The sequence below is a fragment of the Heliangelus exortis genome, chromosome 14, assembly GCF_036169615.1.
Source record: "Heliangelus exortis chromosome 14, bHelExo1.hap1, whole genome shotgun sequence".
In the NCBI taxonomy this organism is placed as follows: Eukaryota; Metazoa; Chordata; class Aves; order Apodiformes; family Trochilidae; genus Heliangelus; species Heliangelus exortis.
In genome coordinates, this window is record NC_092435.1 from 9,696,937 (window position 1) to 9,716,818 (window position 19,882).

The window sequence follows — 19,882 nt, forward strand, 5'->3', positions numbered from 1 at the left end:
TTTATCCCTCCCAATCTCTCATCAGAGCCTGCCCTCTAAATCAGTTTGGGAAACTGGATGAGCCTCACAGTGAGGTCTGGCATTGCAAAATTTTTCAGTTCCCCCCCCAAGAATCCAAATCAGATGACACAAACCATTTTACAGTCTGGTTAAGGCAATGAGAAGTGATCTGCCATCTGATTGAGTTCATTCTTGTCCAATACCACTTTAGAACAAAATGCTGCCTCTTCTGGGAGGGAAAGGAGTCCCTGGCTAAGCTGATGACCCACCTGGGTTGCAGTTGGAAGTTTTTAGTGTATTCTGTATTGTTCTACTTTGCAATCTCACCATTGAGGAGTATTGTATGCAATTTTTGAAATTCAACCAAGAGACACACATCAAACATTTTAAGAAAAAGGCAGCTTGACTAGGAATGTGTTTTGATCTGATTTATAACAGTGTGCTTGAAGAATTATGAGAAGAGTTTAATGTGCCTTGATGTAAATCTCCATTGAAAAGTACTGACAGCTGGACTTGACTTTCTGTTGGTTATTTTTTTTAGTCCCTGGATTTTACTTCTGTTGCTCTGTTGCCTTTGATCCAAGATATTCAGTATTGAATGTTTCAGAATATGTAATTTAAATTTTAAAATAATAAGACTGTCAAGTCTAAAAGAATTCTTTTGCAGAGTATCTTAAATTTGACTTTTTATGAGAATTACTTACATGGAAGTGACAGATAATAAATGCCTTGTGCTGTATTTTTATTATGCTTTAAACAGCTGAAATACAGTTCTAGCTTAAAAAAGCTTTTTTTTTTTTTTTTTTAAACTTAAGGGTGAGCAGGTCCTTTTACTGTGCTGGAAGTGCACTGTGTTATCACACTTGGGAGAGCTGGGAAGCGGCCTTGAGATTTTCACACAGTTCTCCACTGAGAGCCAGTTCTGAGCTACCCTTAGCACCATGGTTTTTACATCAAACTTATGGACAGGTTAATAAAAACTAAGTACTTGTGGTATAATGTACTGGCTTTGGCTGAATCACTGAAGGTGATGCAGATCAGTGGGAGTGTTCTTACAATGGATCAGTGGGATCAGATCCATCTTTAGGGACAGGGAATTATCTTAAGAGTTTAGAAGTCATAAGCTATTTGCAAAGATTATAAAGCTGAGAGAGAAAAGGCAGGCTTTGAATTGACTTGTACTCCAAAAGAATAGAACATATTTCACAACCTCTACAGCCCCTTAGTTTTCCCAGATGTAGTTAAAGTGGTGTGGTGTTAGTGATGCCACTAAAAAAACCCATCCCTTCAAGAGTAACTGGCAACTGAGCAGCTGAGATAAAAAGTACTTCAGAAAAACTGAAAAACATTGCTCAGGTAATAAATAGTCTTTCTTGTGACTTCTATACATTTCTTTCTTCCTCTTTGCTGCCAGTTTTCATGGAGCTGATGAAGATACATTCCCAATACTTGTATAGTATTTCCATTGAAATCTCAGTTTTCCACTTAAGGTTTTTTTACTAGATAACCATGAACAACATGTTAATAAAATAAAACACCTTGTAAGATAATGAGTAAAATAACACAGAGGTTTAAATCATCAAAACTGAAAGGATCAGTGAGGTCTACATTTGTGTATACAAAAATATTCTTTTCAAAGAAATGAGAGTCTCTTCTTTCAGAGGCCATCAGGTAAATAGTGAGAAGTACAACTCCAAGTACTTTTAAAAATAATGCTCAAAGACTTTTTTTGTTTCTTTTCTTCTTTCATAAATTCTAAAGGCAAACTTTCTAATTGCAGTCATTGGTGGTAAGTCATTATAAAAATGCCAGTCTCTTAGTTTGGTCCTTTTATGTCTTCAGTTTCACAGCTGATCACATGATTTTCCTCATTTTCAGTCAGCCCAGATAAGAAAAATTGACTTCCATCCGTTATTGATTCTGCATTAATACAGCACTAGAAATACCCTCAGCAGTTTTACAGTTTGGTCTTCTGTTATTGGCAGCAACCACATAAGCTCTGACTCTGTAAAAATATCAAAATGTACTTTATACTTATTTGGATCTTTTTCTTTTCTTGATAATTCACAGTTTTCCCAAAACAAATTTTCTGCTTTTTTTTTCAATAATTGTCTCATGACACCAACAGAGCTATAAAGGACTTTATTGCCCATGATGTGAGAACAGCCATATCCAAGTTCACATCTCCAGGAAGTATTGGTCATGAGCAACTGAGAAAGGGGAGAAGGTGAAACAAATCAGCTTTAATCTTTTTAAAGGGGTCTGTAGAATGGAAGGGCTTGTGTGCCATGACCTGTGTTGGCCTCTAAAAGGGAGCTCTTTACTCTAGCTGTAGTTGCCTCATTATAAGTAATTTAGAATTAGGAGACAGTGGTACCTTTTAGAGTTTTTGAGATTATCCTGGGACAAGCAAGGTAATGACTTGTCTAAGCCACTGTAAAGGAGCAGGCTGACAGGAGAAAAATCCTTTGTTGTTTGGTTTGCTTGGGTTTGGTTTGTGGGTTTTTTGTTTGTTTTGGGTTTTTTTGTTTTTTGGTTTTTTTTTTTTTTTTTGGGTTTGTTTGTTTGTTTTATTTGGGGGGTTTTGTAGCTTTTTTCCTAGCTTACAGCCAGAAGGCAAAAAGCTACAAGCCTTTAGAGACCAGTAATACAAAGAGTCTTTTTACAGAAGATCTTATTAAGAACTAAATCAGGTCCTCTAAGTTACCTGTGAAGATAAGTCTGGGGAAATGCCACACTCTGTAATTGATTGAAGACCTTAGAAGGAAGATTCTTCTGTGTAAAGTATTTGGAGGGAAGTGAAAGGAAGGAATTGAAACTCCAGTTGCAATGAGAGACCATCAGTGTAATTGTTTCTGCATTTTTTTCAGGATTGCAAAATAGCAGTGAGAGATGAAAAAACAAACACATATATCTATTGTAGGTTAGTCTGTTGTTTGATGGATATGGAGTTCTTTTAAAATATCAAGATAAATTCATGATGTATGCTCTAAATTTGTGTTAATACAAGAGTAAATGCAATGGTCTAAAATAGTATAATTTATTTTTTCTAGATCCTTTGAATTTTTTTCAGTCTTGAAATAAATATTGAAGGATTGAATGGAGTTGCAAAAGAAAGAAAATAATAGAGGATAGAAAATCTATTTTGATTGCTGCTAATCATTGCCACAAAGTGTTTTATTGTGGTTTCACATAGAAATCTTAGAAATCTCTCATACCACAGTGTGACATGAATTCCTAGAGGATGACTTGCACTTTATTGGCATTCCTAGTTTTATCTTTTTTGTTTGTTTGTTTGTTTGTTTTTTGTTTTTTAATTTTTTAGGGTTGTTTTTTTTTTCTTTCCCCATCTGTTTCTCTGGCTGCCTTATTTAAGAAGAGGGAAAGGAAGATTTTTTTTTTTCCAAGTAAGCACGAATTGTGTTTTTTACCAAGAAATTTTGGACTGTGAAAGATGAGTCCAGTGAGTTCCTCAATGTTCTAGCTATGTGTATTGTTACATAACCTTTTACCTTATAGTAAAAGACTTTCTAAACATGGTAGAAAATACTTTGTAACTATATATTTTCAGTTCACTGAGAAAATCTGTACCTCCAAGAGGCCTTTTTAATTTTCTGTTTGGCTATAACGTTTTTATTAAAATTTGAGGTGGGTAAATTATCTGGAAGCTGTACTTTTAACAATGGTTAATGGCACCCAAGTCTCTTGGATCATGAAAACTGAAGTTTGCAGTTAAAAAGCTTCACATTGTACACATTCGCTCTCTAATTGCTACAAAAAAAAGTGGATTAGATATTCTACTGCTTCAAAGTGTATCTGGGAACAATGTGGTTTTTCCTTAGAGAGAATCCATTGCATTTTTGTCCTTGAGGATATTTAATGTCTCTAATGATCTCAAAAGTAATACAGGGCAGCTAATTACCTCCTTGAAATAGTCTCATTTCAACTTTGTTGAATTACATGGAGTTCCTACTATTACCTGTAAGAGGACAGGGAAAAGACAGTTGAGATGCTGCCCATGAGAAATGCATATTTACTGCTCTTCAGTCAACTGCTTTGATTACATGAGGAAATTTTCCCTGCAGGTGAATGATTTATTATTACAGAGGAAGAAACAACCATTTGTAGTATTCTCTAAGTCAGGAGAGAAATGTTTTGCCTGATTTTTAGTGTGAATATTTGGCTTTTTACACAAGACTCACTACTAGGTCTTGACTGCTTAAAAAAAAAAGCCAAACAACACACACACACACACACACACACACAAAAAAAAAAAAAAAGGGGGAAGATGGCCATATGAAACTCTCCTACTTAAGACTCCTACCTTCCTTTAGCTCTTTACCTGCCCCTACCTTTGTATGTTAAAGCAGGCAACGTGCCATTTCTTGGCTCCATTTTGAAATCACACACAGTCTGTCAAATAAAAAGCTGAATTACTGTTGACCCTTTCTTGGCCTCAGCCAACAGAATCCCTACAAGTAGCATTTAAACTACCTGTATCAAGGATCATTTCTTTACTTTCCCAACTTCTGTGTCTCATGCCTAATCAGCATCAAAATATTTTATTTATTTTCTGGCCTCTGGACAAAAATACCCAATAGAGCTATCTTCTGTACTAGGAATTTAACATATGCATGAGATTGAATAAATAGAAAGTAGTAAGTGAAGTTTCTGGATGTTGTTGGAAGTTGGATGCTGGTGGTATCTTTTAGAATATCACCAAGGTACACTCAGTATACACGTCACATAAAATAAAGACAAATTTCCCTTCACTTTCTCTGCCATTTTTCATTCATTGTGTCTTTAAGAAAAGACAGTGACAGAAAGTGAGAAGATAGTTCTCCTGACAGATAAGAATTAAGGTGAGCACCACCAAGAAGTAATTTTTTTGTTCTGCGCTTTAAGTAAAGTTCAGTGCTTTAGAAATAGAACTTTTAGATTCTCTATCCTTTCACAAATGTTAAATGTAGTATCAGCTATCAAATTCTTTCTGAAAGTTTTTTCTTTAAAACAAACAGCTGACACTTTTCCACTGGCAGCAAAGAAATGGAATGAATCGAAGTTTATTTTTTATATGACTGGAATAGCTAATATTACATTAAAATTTGTCCAGATCTAATTATTAATATCTGGTACTGTCTGATTATTATAGGATCAACAGTTTGTATTACCTAATGTGATTAATATTTTTAAAATTTTGCTTGTATTATGTAAAACAACTGCATGAGGTGTTCAGTCATCAGAGTTAGGAACAGAAGTGATTCTAATAAATGTGAATACAAAGAACCAGGTTTTTCATTTTATTCTTTTTCTCTTGAATTCATTATAACAACTTTGAGTCTGAAAATGCTTTTAGAGATGCCATCAGGAATACATCCCAATTTGTCCTGTAGAACTGGCTAATATACATTTGTATGTGAAATGCAGAAGCAAATCTTACAAGAGACAGCATCCAAGAATAGGGTAACAGCACTGTTACGTGCATTATTTATGGCTTTTAATCTCTGCAGATTCTGTGATTTGTTCTGGGCTGGTCTGTCTGGAGCATCTAGTTTGCTCTAGATGTAGAAAACAGAAGAGCTGTACAGCAGCAGTTTGTGGGGGGAGGAACATTCTAAAGTTGTTCAGGATCAAGGGAGAGATTAGGAATATAATGAAGATTTGACCTCCAAGTAGCAAGAGACAATTTAGTCCAAGTTGGATGAAAATCTTTCAGCAAGAAGAGATCTTTATGCACACAAATTAAGCACTGTACTTTAGAGGCCTGATATAGTCATTCTTTCCAGAGATTTTAGGACATATATAGTGCAATCTTCAACAGGGCCCCTGTGATTTTGTACTTTTGTGACACCTATTTAGTTAATAGTCAGACTGAGAGTTGCTTTCACTTGGGCTGCATTGTTCTGTTTTTTATTCCTTTTCAGCCATTACATGTTATGAAGTCCCCACCTTTTTGTCACACCAAACATATCTGTACTCAGTCAAGTATATCCTCAGCATCCTGAGTTGTAATTAAGTTATTTAATGACCCTAAAGACTATCTGAAAACCCTAAATAATAGGTATGCCCTTGATTTACCATAATCAGAAACAAGAAATAAATTACTTGTCCTCAAAAACCTTATGCCATATTTTGAAGCTGGCCTTAAATACTGTTTAGAGGTAAGGAAATGAAATGGAAAAATCTGCAATCCTTTTTAGCAGCTCTGGCAGTCTTCCAAATGCAAAGCCCAAAGCCAAATATTCATTTTAACCATATTTTGTTTGGAAAAGATGCTTTAAGCAAATTAATTTAGTTTAACTCTGGAATGCCTTAATCATGTGTGGCTGCTGATGTTGATTAAAATAAATATACATTTCAAACATAATGGTCCTGTCTTTAACAACACATGGTTTCTATACACTTATAAAATGAGGGTGAGGACTTACTCTGATACTAAGAAACTTTTAAATGCTAAGATCCCAGCATTAATCTAAAGAATTCAATTTCTATCAGTGTCTGATTATTCTCATTGTGATTATGTGATTTTTTTTTTTACTTTTTAGAAATTCAGTGAAAATTTGAGATATGGCTTCTCCTTCAGTGGTGACCCTGCTGTCCCTCTCCTGATGGTCTGCTGCACACATGCACACCTGGGCTGGATCTTTGCAGTTGGATGTTCACCTAAATTGGTACCCATCCATGACATTAAATCCCAAGTTTTACGGCTTTGTCTGTGACTAATTCCTAAGCTTGTCTTGGTCTATTTGGGTATGAAATCACTATTTTCATATACCTTAGACATCACTCTGTGTAAATCATTCTCTGAAATACCAAATTACTCATGAAAGTTAATCCCTTTTGCCTCAGACAAGGTTAAACTCATATCTAGTTGCCACTTACATCTAGTAAGTAATTAATATTTACTTCCTAAAGAAAGGAAGACCCCCTCCTTTTTTCTCCCTCTTTTATTTCTATTACATTTTTAGATACAAATATTAATAAGATATGCTCCATTTACAGCAGGTAGGTATCACAGACACCAGGCCTCCAGTTATAACTGGACAGTGGAAACCCTGGCAAATGTCCTTTTCAATTCTCTGAACAAAAGAGGGTGATTATCTCACAGACATGGCACTTCCTGCAAAATTTTTATGCCTGGTTAAGTTCTTTTTTCAGGAGTGCTTAGTTAATGCTTCCAGTGTTGCCATCAGATTGGCCATCTGTGACCTATAGTTACTTTTGTGGAAATGGATAATTGCAATCTAACTAAAATGAGGACAATCTTTTCCATTTCTGTTACAGAATATGTAATAGGAAAGGCAAATTAAGTGATCAGTTATGGGAGTGCAGAGTTCAGGTTTTGTTTGAATATTATATCCAAACTTTATTAATAAAGTTTCCATTTAAGGCTTTTTTTCCTAAAAATTAAATCTGTGACCTTTCAAAACAGAAGATGCAAATGTAATGTTAACAGTTTGGGACAGAGCTGTCAGGGTTTTTTCCTTCCTGTAAATATACTTATGAATAAAATCCAGTGCAAGTGAAAAGCCACTGTTTGAACATGGTGTGTTTCGAACACGCCAATGTACTGAGAATATTGGTTTTAATTGAGGTTTTTTTTTCCTATAATTGGTCAGCAGCTCCTTAAGGAAGTCCATTTTTGAAGGAAACAAAGTCAGTCAGCTGAGGATACCATAACACCAGTAGTGCTATCAGGACAAAGTAGGGCTCTTATCTCAGAGGGATTGATTGATTGATAGTCATTTCGTAGAGACAGTTATTTTTAGAAATTCAAATTAGTTTCCATTAAAGCTACTGCTTTTAATTATGAAAAAAAAATAGATTTACTGAAATTGAAGTCTTAAAGCGAGATTTAATGAGGTAAGTATTGAAACTCAAAAACAGTTTAAAAAATTCAGTTTGCTTCAAAACTTTTATGTTGTTCTGGTCTGAATAGACTCTTCCATTTGAAATGGAAGATAATATTTTGACCAACAATAGTTTATATCTTTAAATGACCAAGACTGAAATACCAGTGCAAAGATAATTTAAAAAGTATATTTAAATGATTTTGTTTTTCTTTCTGAAACTTTTCCGAATACTCTCTACCGAAAATTTGGTTTTAGAAAACATTTGAAATTCAAAGATGACAAAATTCTTACTTGAACCCCTCTTCATGATAGAACCTGAAAAAGGCAGAATTAAGTAATAAAGTGTTTTTTATTTTTTTACTCAAAGAATGCTTGAAGTACTAATTCATACTCATGAATGATTTTCTAAAGCCCTGTTTGTTCAGGCAGTCTTTAGCTACATAAAATTTTGTTTAAAATAAGAACAAGATTACTTTTTTTACTTGGAAAGCATTTTGTACCACTTTTGTCTTCCCAAAGATGTTTGTGCAATGGCTTTTGAGTGTCTGGTGACTTAAGAAAGAAATTTCAAGATTGTGTCAGTAAACTTTTATATTAAGAATTCAGTTTTAAGATTTAATAATATTAACTTTAAATTTTCATTAGTAATACAGATTTTTAAAAACAGCAAAGCTTAAAATCAAACCCAGGAAGCTTATAATACTGGGAGATTCTTCAGGTCTTAGATAAAACTTGAGGTGCAGACCACCAGTGACTTCCCTGTGTGTTGCATCAGGTTCAGAAAGTGGTGGTGGATGTTTGCACCCACCCATATGCCTGTATACATACTTTATTTTCTATTTTCCTCTCATTATTCTATTTGCATTAAATTCCTCAACATTTTTGTAGTAATTATTTTTTGTTGTAGTTAATAATTATTAATTACAAATGTTAAATTAAACTTATTAATTATATTTTGTTGTCAATTAATTGAATTATTATTATTAGAATTATTAATTCAAAACTAAATAAAAAATTCAAAATAACTGATCAAGAAAATGGCAAATAAAATTTTATGTTGATGATTTCCTACTGCTAAAAAGCTATTCTAACTTGACTAAACTATGTAGAAATTTTTATGAGAAAAAGACAATGAATAGGCTGGTTTAAATGTCTCTCTTCCCAGCAGTCATCTAGAGCCTGGGCTGAGCCATAGGTGAAATCCTCTCAGATTCTAGTTCCATTTTATATTGTTCTTGTCACCAAAATCTAGTTTTAAAAATTTTCAGTTCCTTGTGTCTCCTTTTCCCAGAGCCCTGTCTGCTTCTTGACCTGTCATTATTTATTAAGTCTTTTTTTTTTTTCCTTTTTAACCAAGACTTCACACAAGCTGAGGATATTACATGTATCTATCTGATACTTATTTACTGGAGACAGGGTTGAAAGTCATATTCTGTACTACATAAAAGTAGCTGAGTACTGCAAGAGAAAGGCAGGAGATAAGCATGATCCAATACAGCTGTAGTGATCTGTAAACCAGTTGTGAAGTTCTTATGTTTGTAATAAAGGAAACAAGAAATAGTAATTGATTTCTTTTCCTTTTTTTCCCTAATGTAGATAAATGGAGAAAACAGGGTTTGCTTGTTGGTTTTTTGTTTGTTTTGGGTTTGGGGTTTTGTTTGTTTGGTTGGTTTTGTTTGTTTGTTTAATAGTACTTCCCAATTCTGAGCCTGCAGTGCAGTAAAGTCTTATCGCTCCTGTTTCTTCAGGCATCACACCTTGTGTTTCCAGTCATCAGGCTGGTCATGCAGAGGAATCCAGACAGTCTGGCACCATAAGGATCCCAGTTCAGCCAGCACGACGCAGCTCGAGGGTCAGAATTTTAAGGGTAAATATTTGAAATCTTGAGGGGAACTATGGTAAGCAAGCACAAATTTCCAGTGTTGTTCCTCTTTGTTATGAAGGATCTCTCTGTGGCTGAGTTCTTTGAGTCCGTGCTCCTAATGAGTTACCACAAGCATGAGAAAGTGCAGACAGACTGCACTGCTGCCGGGCTACAAAGCAGCAGAGTAGAGCTGCTGAGCACTTATGGTTGGTTATACAAACAGGGAAGTAGTCCCAATGGGAAGAAATGTTGGAAACAAGGCCAGTTAAATGGGGATAAGAAACTACAGTGATGCATCCTACTTTGGGTTTTATCAGATGATGCAGGAGTCATCTCAGTGACTGCATACAGTGAGAAAAGAGCTTGACTTCTAGATTAGGAGACTGCACAGGCAGTGTGTGAAACTAGGAAAAGTGCAAAGTATGTAGTAGGTGTAAAGAGCAGTTTATTCTAGGAACAGAGAAGGTGAGAAAATTCATTTAGCAAATCCCAAAAAGAATCTTGTGCTGTCAAGCAGAAAAACTGATAAACACTTTATACTGATAGAGTTTTTTTTTTAATTTGTAAAAATGTTTGTGTGCAGTATTCCAGCAACACTTGCAATCCTCTTCTTTAGCACATAGGAAAAAAAGAGTTTACCCAGTGTCAACATCTACCTGTCTGTTAGAAATGGGAGAGGTGATGAGCACTTCAGGCTTGAGTACTGCAGCATTTCTGTTTTCATGAGCTTATCCATTAAAAATCCATGTATAATGTCACTTGTACCTTATATTTACCTGAAATGTAATCACTCTTCATGTAAAACTCCAGGCTGAACCATTCTGAGTTTTCAGAGTGCCCTCAAATTGCCTTGTTTTTTCATATAATTGTAACTATTAAATACTGAAAAGAGTTATGGAAAAGCAGTCACAGGAGAGTGTTAAGTTCTCTTTTATGTTGGCAACACAAGTCGTGTGCAGAAAATAACAGTAATCATAGCTCAACTGGAGTGTTATAAATTTTCTGGAAAAACATTTGGGAAGGATACATGCTCCAGTTTAGGAAGATTTTAATGAAAAAGGATAAACCAAGAGCAATCCCTCTTCTATAATGAGGTAACTTTCAATTTCCATTGATCTCAGCTGTAGATATATCACCTAAGAATATTATAAGCAACAAGATTTAAAGCATTAAGCTTAAGTTTTCTCTCTTCAATTTAGCTGTAACGTGTCACCCTATTTATATACCTCACAAAGCATTAGGCAGCTGTGTATGAGCCTATTCCCAGTAGGACATCGTAGAAAACTCCATCTTCCAAACACTCTGTATTGCTCAAATCACAAAACATACAGTTTTTAAAAATTATTTTAGCCATATTTTCTTCTTAAACATCCTTCAGCTGCTTTTAGTTGTGCCTAAAGTCACATAAGGCATGGTAGTCCTGTCTCTGTTCCTCATCATCTAGAGTGATCCTACCAGGCCTGTTAGTTTTCCTTAAAGCCCATGTTTCTACAAAATATATTAAAATGTGTAAAGAAATACATGCTCTTTTCTAAAGTACTATGTAATGACCAAGAAAGAAACAACAGAGCACTGAGTATAAGATTATGGTCTGAATAGCAAATATTGCAAAGATTTGTATTTTCTTGCTCATAACAATTTCTAATGATTAATTGAAAAGGATGATAGTGAAATTGTCCTTGCTGATCAAGAACTACACAGAATCATTGGAGTTTGAAGGGACCTCTAGAGATCAGCTAGTCCAACCCTGCTGCTAAAGCAGGATTGCCTAGAGCACAGGATTGCATCCAGGTGGGTTTTGAATGTCTTCAGAGATGGAGATTCCACAACCCCCCTGGGCAGCCTGTGTCAGTGCTTTGTCACCCTCAGTAAGAAGACATGGAATGATGCAAGATCTACATGGAAAAAAAATAGCAGTTGCAAGCAATTCCCCTACCACTCCTGGCAAAGCATAGATTAGATTAATTCCCTGGTATTTGCAGAGAAAAAGGAGAGATTTACAGCTATGTAAGGACCCCAAGATGTTATTTAAAACAAAACAAGTTTTCATTTGATAAGAGGAATTGAAACATTGCGAGATATTTCAGCAGGTTAGGTGACTTTTCCAGATTTTGACATCTCCTTGAAAAGACCACCTTCCCATTGCTCTTTGCCTATTATTTTTTAACAGCTGTCTTTCATAATGACCTGGAATGGCAGCCTTGGACTACTCTGTGGTAGGTGTTACTCATACAGAGCAGGACTGCTCTTGAACATCAGTAAAGATAGAGGAATTTGATGGAGAATTCATAACCTCCGACTGAATTAGACCAGATTTCAATATTAGCATTTTATTTTGGAAATCCATTAACCTCAAAGATGTTAATGTACTGAAATATAAACATAAGAACACAGTTAAAAGCTGATAAAAATACTGAACCATGGCAGCAGATCCTGTTAGTGCTGTAATAAAATATGAATTTGCCTAAAACATTTCCAGAAGGTCACCCTTGTGTCAAGAAAGCCATAGAATTAAACTCACTCATTTAAAGCATATTCCTGCTGGTTCCATCACTAGCATTTTTTTAACCCATGCTAGCTTGCACACATCTCCTAAAAACTTAACTAGGAGCAGCTGAAATAGTTTATTACTGAACATATTTGTCTTTTTTGTACATCAGGAATTATGCTATTGGTAGAGAAAATTAACTTGACTACATACATGAGTGAGATTTCATAATTCCAATTTGAAGTATAAACTGATCACCTTCTTCTAATGATGGTTAAAGAGATGTTAAAATTAATCATAAGAACTGCCCTGTCTCTTGTGTTCTGAAAGGACAATTCCAGTAATGCAGTTGGGGAATATTTCTGAAATGCCTTTACAGATTGGTCAAAATATGTTATGCCTCTACTAAAGCAATCTGTTGAGCTACTGAATCAGGTGTTCATATTAGTGCTAGATAGTTTCTGATTTAATTTTGTGAGTTGATGACCTGGGGTTCTAGGATTCAGTCTGGGAGTTCTTTCTCTGCTTCTGACCATAGAATAAAAAGTGTGGTGAAGTACAGAAATTGTCTCTGTCATGTCAGATTCTAACCTTAGCTGGCTAGCTGGTATGCACAGAGCCAGAATCTGCCTCTAAGAGCACTCAGGAGTTAGAGAATTAATCTAACCTGATGAAGTGTGTCTCCTCAGTGCATAAATCAGCTGGAATAATGTCATTGATATGAAAGGAAGGTGTGGAGAAAAAGAGGTTTGAAATGAGCTACAGCTGAGAGAAACCTGTTAATGGGTAGGGCCTTAATATTAAGTAACTGTGAGCAGTTTTGGCTGTTTGATTTCCTCAGGGTTCTGTGGTATGTATTTTCAAATTAAAAAGAAAATTGTTCAGTAATATATATTGCAGCATATGTGAAGTATGTTTTCATCCTTGTGTGTAATGTTCATGCTTGTATTTGCAATACCATTTTTCCACTTCAGTATTTTGAATCACACCCTTCCTGACTTCAGTTGCCACTTTAGTGTATTTTGATGTTATCATAGGAGAACTAGAAGAATGCAAACTTACCAATAAGAAAAGGAGGGTTGAACACTGCAGCTTAACAAATAATGTTCAATTTGTATAGCAAATAATTCTCAGTGTTTTACACAAACCTGGCTAAATCAGGTCCCTAATATTGTTCCTATAGGGAGGTAAAATTCAGTACACTGTGCTTCTGATGGGAGTGTGCCAAAAAAAAAGAAAGGATTGCAGAAACCACCATAAGTTCTGTATCATGTTTTGATGCTTTAAATGGTTAATGCATTTCAGCAAATTTACTGTACTAACAGAGCTGGATAATTTGGGAACTTTTTTTTTAATTCAGGTCATTATTAGATGTTTATTAGTACAAAGTCATTATTGCTAACTATTACTGTAAGAAAGAATGACCACATAGGATATGAAGTAATACAGTAAATGTAAAATTTTAGACTATTTTATTCCCCACGGACAAAAATTAGTATTTTCTCTGTGGCTTATAACATGCTTAATGGATACAGAGAGAAGACAGTGTGCAATAAAGTGTGAAACAAAACATTAGCTGCAAATTAATAGAGGAATTTCTCAGTTATTACTGTTTCAAGCTTTTAAATGGCACCACATCCTAAATTTATATTATAATAACAGTTAAGTATTCAGGGTTCTCCAAAGCTCACCCAAAGACTACGTGGTGTTGGAAACATGTATTCTCAGAGTAACTGTGCAAAAGAAGCAGTCTGTTGAAAAACAAATTTAATGAAATTCAAATGGGAAATAATTCTTTTTATGTGAAAAGGCAGATTTAAGACCACTGGTGCTGGGTCTTCTCTCAACCTCAACAGGTAAAAGCTTCTGTTTACGGTGTCTTGGAAACACTGAAGAGCTGAAAACAAGAGCTTCTTGGGAAGTCTTGATTTAGAATAACATTGTGGTTTAAAAGAAGGATGTGAATTTGTTAAGATTAAGTGATTTGCCAGTCAGAAACGGAAAAGAAAGTTGTGGTGGGTTGACCTCAGGCAGCTTACAGGCTCCCACCCTGCTGCTCTCTCAGGCTCTCTCAGCAGGAGAATGTGGAAAAAAAATGAAAAATTTAATGCGTAAGAGGTGAGATGAAGACAAGAAAATGACTTACAGGCACAAGAGACTCCAGGGGCTGCGGGGCAGTCTGTGTTCTGGGTCTGGAACCCTTCTCCTTCCCTGTTTCCAGGTCTGTTCCTCACACTTTTCCCCTCACTCCTGCCACGTTTGCGCTTCACTCAGAGCTGCTTTTCCCGCCTGAGCTGAGGGGAGCGCCTGAGCGGAGGAACCGGTTGGAACCGGCTGGAACCAGTACCGGGCAGCCCCTGGCGGCTTCCCACACAGACTGCCCCCTCACCCCCTCACTGCCAACACCTCAGCACCTGCAGCTGGCACAAAAGGTTTGTATTAAATAAGTTTGAAATTCTTCTATTTCTTTTAAAATTCTTCAGCACCTTGAGCAAGATCTGTTGGGGTTGTTCGGTCTGGAGAGGAGAAGGCTCTGAGGAGACCTTATTGGAGCCTTCCAGGATCTGCAGGGGACCTACAAGAAATCTTGTGAGGCATTTTTTAGGCTGTCAGGTGGTGATAGCACTAGGGGAATGGATTCAAAGTAGAGGAGGGGAGATTTAGACTGGAAATTAGGAAGAAGTTCTTCACCATGAGGGTGGTGAGACACTGGCACAGGTTGCCCAGAGAGGTGGTGGAAGCCCCATCCATCCCTGGAAGTTTTTAAGGTCAGTCTGGATGGGGCTCTGAGCAACCTGAGGAGGTTTCTCTGCTCATGGCAGGGGGATTGGAACTGGGTGATCTTAAAGGTCCCTTCCAACCCTGAAAGTTCTATGGTTCTGTGATTCTATGATTCTGTTATGCTAAAATGTCTTCAAGAAGTGAATTCTGTGAAGAGCCATAAAATGTAAACCCACTCTAAAATTACTGAAACTTTCCTTCTGGCATCAGGAGGTCAGTGAGATGTTTTCATCCCAGTTCACAGCAATGCGCATTCAAGATCTGATGTACTCATATCACTGGCAGTTTTCCCTGTAAAGTGTTAGTAAAAGCTAAGTGGACCATCAGAAACAAAAATTCACAGTGAACAGAAGCGAAAGAAGTAAGCAAGCAATGCACCATGGTATTTGTTGGAAATGCAAGGTGGAAGTGTAAGTATTCAATGTTAGAAGATCCACTGGAGCTTTCTCCAGATCTCTGCATCCTTTGTAGAAGAGATACATGTTCCCCTAACTAAAAGGAGTAAAAGAAGTTGCAGGTTGGCACGCTTCATTGCTTTTCCTTTAATCTCTGTATAAAGATGAATAATTTCAAGCTCTTTCAAATATATAGCATTCCCCATGCAGGGTGGTAGAAAATCAAGACCATCTCAGAAGCTGTTTCTTACATACTGCAGTACTTTACTCTTTTTTATTTTTTTGGGTTGTTTGGTTTTTGTTGGTTTTTTTTTGTTGGTTTTTTTTTTCCATGATAGATTTGCAGTGAAATCTGCCAAACTACATTAGCTATGCTTTAAATTTCAATTTCCACACTTCTTTCGTTTTGTATCTCTCTCCTTTTTTCATCTCACCACCTAACTTCCTCAGATTTTAAGTGTAACGAATCTCAAACCCCAGTGAATAAAGGAAAACAGAAAAAGAGGAAGCTATCATAAGCCTATGAATCTGTGCTTCCCAGGTTCAGAAACTTTTCTGGGGTTTGATGATATCAAGCCATTTTTATATTTATTAGGTGATACAGGTACCCTACACAATCCTTCTGTCATTCAGTGATTACTGACACTGGAGAATACAGTGGTGGACAAGTATAAAAATATAAACTAGTAATGAGTAAAGGTTCTGCTTCCTCAAAATTATTTTTTGAAAAAAAGTGTCATGGTACAATGTTCTTTCTCTCCACAGATACAATGTACAAATATTACCATTTGTATTTCTGGATAATTCTAGCCAAAACTGTTGATATAAAGCTAATTAGCATTGTTTAATGTCTATCTGCTGAAACAGGCTTATTTTTGTGAAGGTACTAAGAATGACTTCAGTACTTCATTATGTTCTAAAGGATGGTCATGGCTTTTTGGGAAAGATGAGGGCTGGCATCTGCATGGCTCCTGATTTAAAAAAAAATCTGGAGAATTTTCTAGACACATGGAAAAAAAATGCTACATCAGAGCAGATTTGTCCTCTGACTGCAATGAAAGCATAGAACGATGGAATATAATTGGTCTCCTTTTTGTATGTACAATTTTAGAACCCATGAAGATTTAAAGATGGCTGAAATTTGGCTGAGACAGTACTACACCCTAGGGAACAGGACAGCCTAGCTTGATGTGAGTTAACATCCACCAGCAGGTCATTGGTAAGGTGAGTGTCTCTGTCATCCATTTCTTAGATAATTATTCTATCTTCTTTCAGTGTTTTTTTGTCTGTGTAACCCTTTTATTTTTTATGAGATTTATTCTTGCCATCCAAATGGCCATCTTATTAGAGTCTTTTTCTACCTCAAGAAATAACAATCAAAATCTTACCATCTGCCTCTAAATGTAAATCCACAGGGTGTAATATCTGTCCAAATTTTCCAGAACTGTTTTCATTTTCATGGATAACTTTCAGGTCCTGTATTTGAAAGCCAGAAGTTATTCATTTCTATATTCATATATTTTCCTTTAAGTGTGTGTTTATCTTCACCTTAAAATAAACTCAAAAAATATCCAGCCTCTCATGTTTCACTGTAATACGTTTCTACAGTGCTACAGAAAATATTCACAGCTTGTGGCCTAGGTAATCAGATATTATAGTTTTCTTCCCTGTGAGTCCTGTATATACTTTTAAAGTTCATAATCAGTGAACATTAGCCCAGAATCTTCCTGCAATTGCACCATTGTAGGTATTGCATCACTCAGTTTAATGCTAGATCTTTAGTAGATTACTAGGTGGGGTTATTTGTGTTTTGCAGCACTTTATGTTAAATGCTAATGGAAAAAGCATCAAATCATGACAAATATGTTACAAAAGTTCAGTGGCAATGCTTATGGAGGATTAAGGCTTCATAATGAATTGAAATCTCATAAACCATATTTTTACTGTAAATATTCTGGTATTGAAGCTTGGTTTCTATTAAACTCTGATGCCATTTGTGTATGCTGAGTTCTGTTTGATAAGAGCTGCTTAAACCAAACATTTATTTGTGAGAAACCAAACTGTATTTATAAGGTGTGAGAGAACAAATGTTCTTTTCTTTATTTCTCTGGGGATAACCTGAATCAACAGTATTGGAAGTGGTTTTACAAAACATATTTTGCTGTTCCTTTGTTTCCCGAGATCTATGTGCTTACTTTTAAAATTCAGGTAGCATTGAAGAAATTTGCAATCTTTTTTAGACCAGAAGAACCTCATAAAAATGATCTTGCTTTGCTTCATTACAACACCTGCTTGCAATAAGATGGGATCTTATCTATTTCTGTAATAAAATGCCATGGTAGAGCTGTGCTCTTAATTATCCTGCTAAATAATGGGACACGTTTAAAGCCTTTCCACTCCATCTCCCAGTGCTCATTAGTGTCATTTGTGAGTTATTTGTCTGCCAGTTTTTTGTTTTTCCACAAAAATATTGTTAAATTCATATTCTGATATAAAATGGAAGCATAATTAGTAGTCCCTCCTGTTTCAGAATTTGCTTCTGTTTAATAACAGAAGAAATGCCAAGAATTTTACTGAAAGACAATGTACTGATAAGTAACCTTGACATCAATATTTCAATGTATCTTATTGTTGGGGGAGAAAAAAAATAACTTTGACACAGCAGTTTTACTAGATTAAGCAATAAGAATTAGATAATGGTTTTAAACTCATGTTCACTTGGCATGGTGAACAAATGAAGTATTTTTCATTTATGAAAGGTATTCTTATATACTGTCTATCAAATAGCTGATACATTGTTGCAGGTAGGATGTCTGAACTGTTAAATTTGTAATGGTTAGTTGGTAGTGGGAGGAGTTAAAGCCTCTAAATGTTTTGCTAAGAAATCTTTTTTTATATTGAGAAGGTTATTTAGCATTTAAGAAGTTCTTGAGAAGTGTTTACAGTGCCAAATATGTTATGAGTGATTAATTACAACTTTTGATAGAAAGGCAGTATCAATAAGAAGGTTTTAAACTGACAATGAAGCATACATTAATCAGAGCATTAATCAGTAGGAGATCTTAAAATGCAAATACAGATCTAGTTTTCACACTTGAAGTGTCTGATATTTAATGACCAGAGGAAATTATTAAATGGGATTCTGTTAAGGAAAATATCTCTTTTCCTTTCGCATGTGCTAAAGAATGAAGACTTTCTTAAGAGTAAAAATTGCTTTTTGAGGATTAAATGTTTTAGTGGCCTGGTTGTTTGTACTTCATTAGGGCAGGAAGATAGTGGGAGCATTTTTTCTTCTTAGAAAGCTTAAAGTATATAATTGAGCCAGAAAAGGGCTTTGATGTGCTCCTAGTTATGAGAGTTGTCATACTGGTCCATAGGGCAAATAGAACTGCATGTTCCTCTGATCAGTAGACAATGTTTGCTCAGAACACACAAATAACTTCTCTGCCATCTCAGTGAAGAGGCTAACTAATATGACTGAGCTATGGTCTTGTTAGATACACAAAAAACATGATGCAGCTCCTAAAGGAAAGCCTGATGGCTTAAGCTGAAACAGGTTCCAAGCTCTAGGCTGTGAACTTTGCTATAGTTCAGACAAGACAGAGGATCAGCACCGTTTCTATTGACAGCACTGTCACAAAATTTAGTTCCCTGTAGGTACTTAGAAGGCTTTGTTGCGTAATATGAGTTATTGTATTCTGCATAAAATATAAATTGGTGTTTTACAGAAGCCAGATAAATTTTGTAAGATTTTTAAATTATATTTGTTTAAAGCACACCACTGAATACCAAGGCAAGTGGAAAAAACAGAGAGCAAAAAAAAGAGAAGGCAAAGAGAAATAAGGAAGAGCAATAAATGATGTAATTGCCAGAGGGTGGTAGGCCTTTAAGAATTGATGACTTTTTTTTCATCTCTGGTCATTCAGCCTTCCTGCAAAGGTGAGGAAAAAATAGCCCTCATGACATGCTAAATTGGTGCTGGTGAGAGGAAAATGGGAACTTTTAATTTTCTTTGTTTTTAAAAGCAAAGGGAAGGCTTGAATCTTGCAGACAGAACAGTGTCAAAAAGAGTACAGTCCAAAAATGTAGAGTTGGATGGCTCAATCCCAGGATTTAATTTGACAAGTATAAATACAGAGCTCAGAAACAGAACTGTGTGACCTGCTTATCATCTCCTTTGCCTCTCTCTCTCACTAAAAAGAATGTGATGTAGGCCTTGAAAAGTATCCTCACAGCCCAAAGCTGATAGGAAAAGAGATGGAAGATTCACAGACCAAGGACCTGTTTGATATCTGCTGCAAGTCTTAATGCTGAGGGTTCTCTGTGTTGATAGAAGTGTCTTTGAATCTATTTTTTACTGTTATTTAATAGATGGTTATTTGAAGGAGGCAGAGACAGATTAGCTGCACAGTCAGCAATTGAGGAACAGATGTGGGAATGAGAAGGAAGAAATAAAAAAAAGGTCCTCAAATTCCACAAATAATTTTATCATTGTTAGGGC

At 35.7% G+C, this 19,882-nt stretch overlaps 1 long non-coding RNA gene across 1 annotated transcript in view; it reads left to right on the forward strand.

The window, feature by feature from the left end:
- The first annotated feature begins 14,537 nt into the window (after positions 1-14,537).
- The window catches only part of LOC139802329 (uncharacterized), a 44,803-nt gene continuing 39,458 nt past the window's right edge, over positions 14,538-19,882 (forward strand). The window contains exons 1-2 of the long non-coding RNA XR_011728564.1: positions 14,538-14,637; positions 16,493-16,605. This is a non-coding gene — a long non-coding RNA (uncharacterized lncRNA). The remainder of the gene's footprint in view (positions 14,638-16,492; positions 16,606-19,882) is intronic.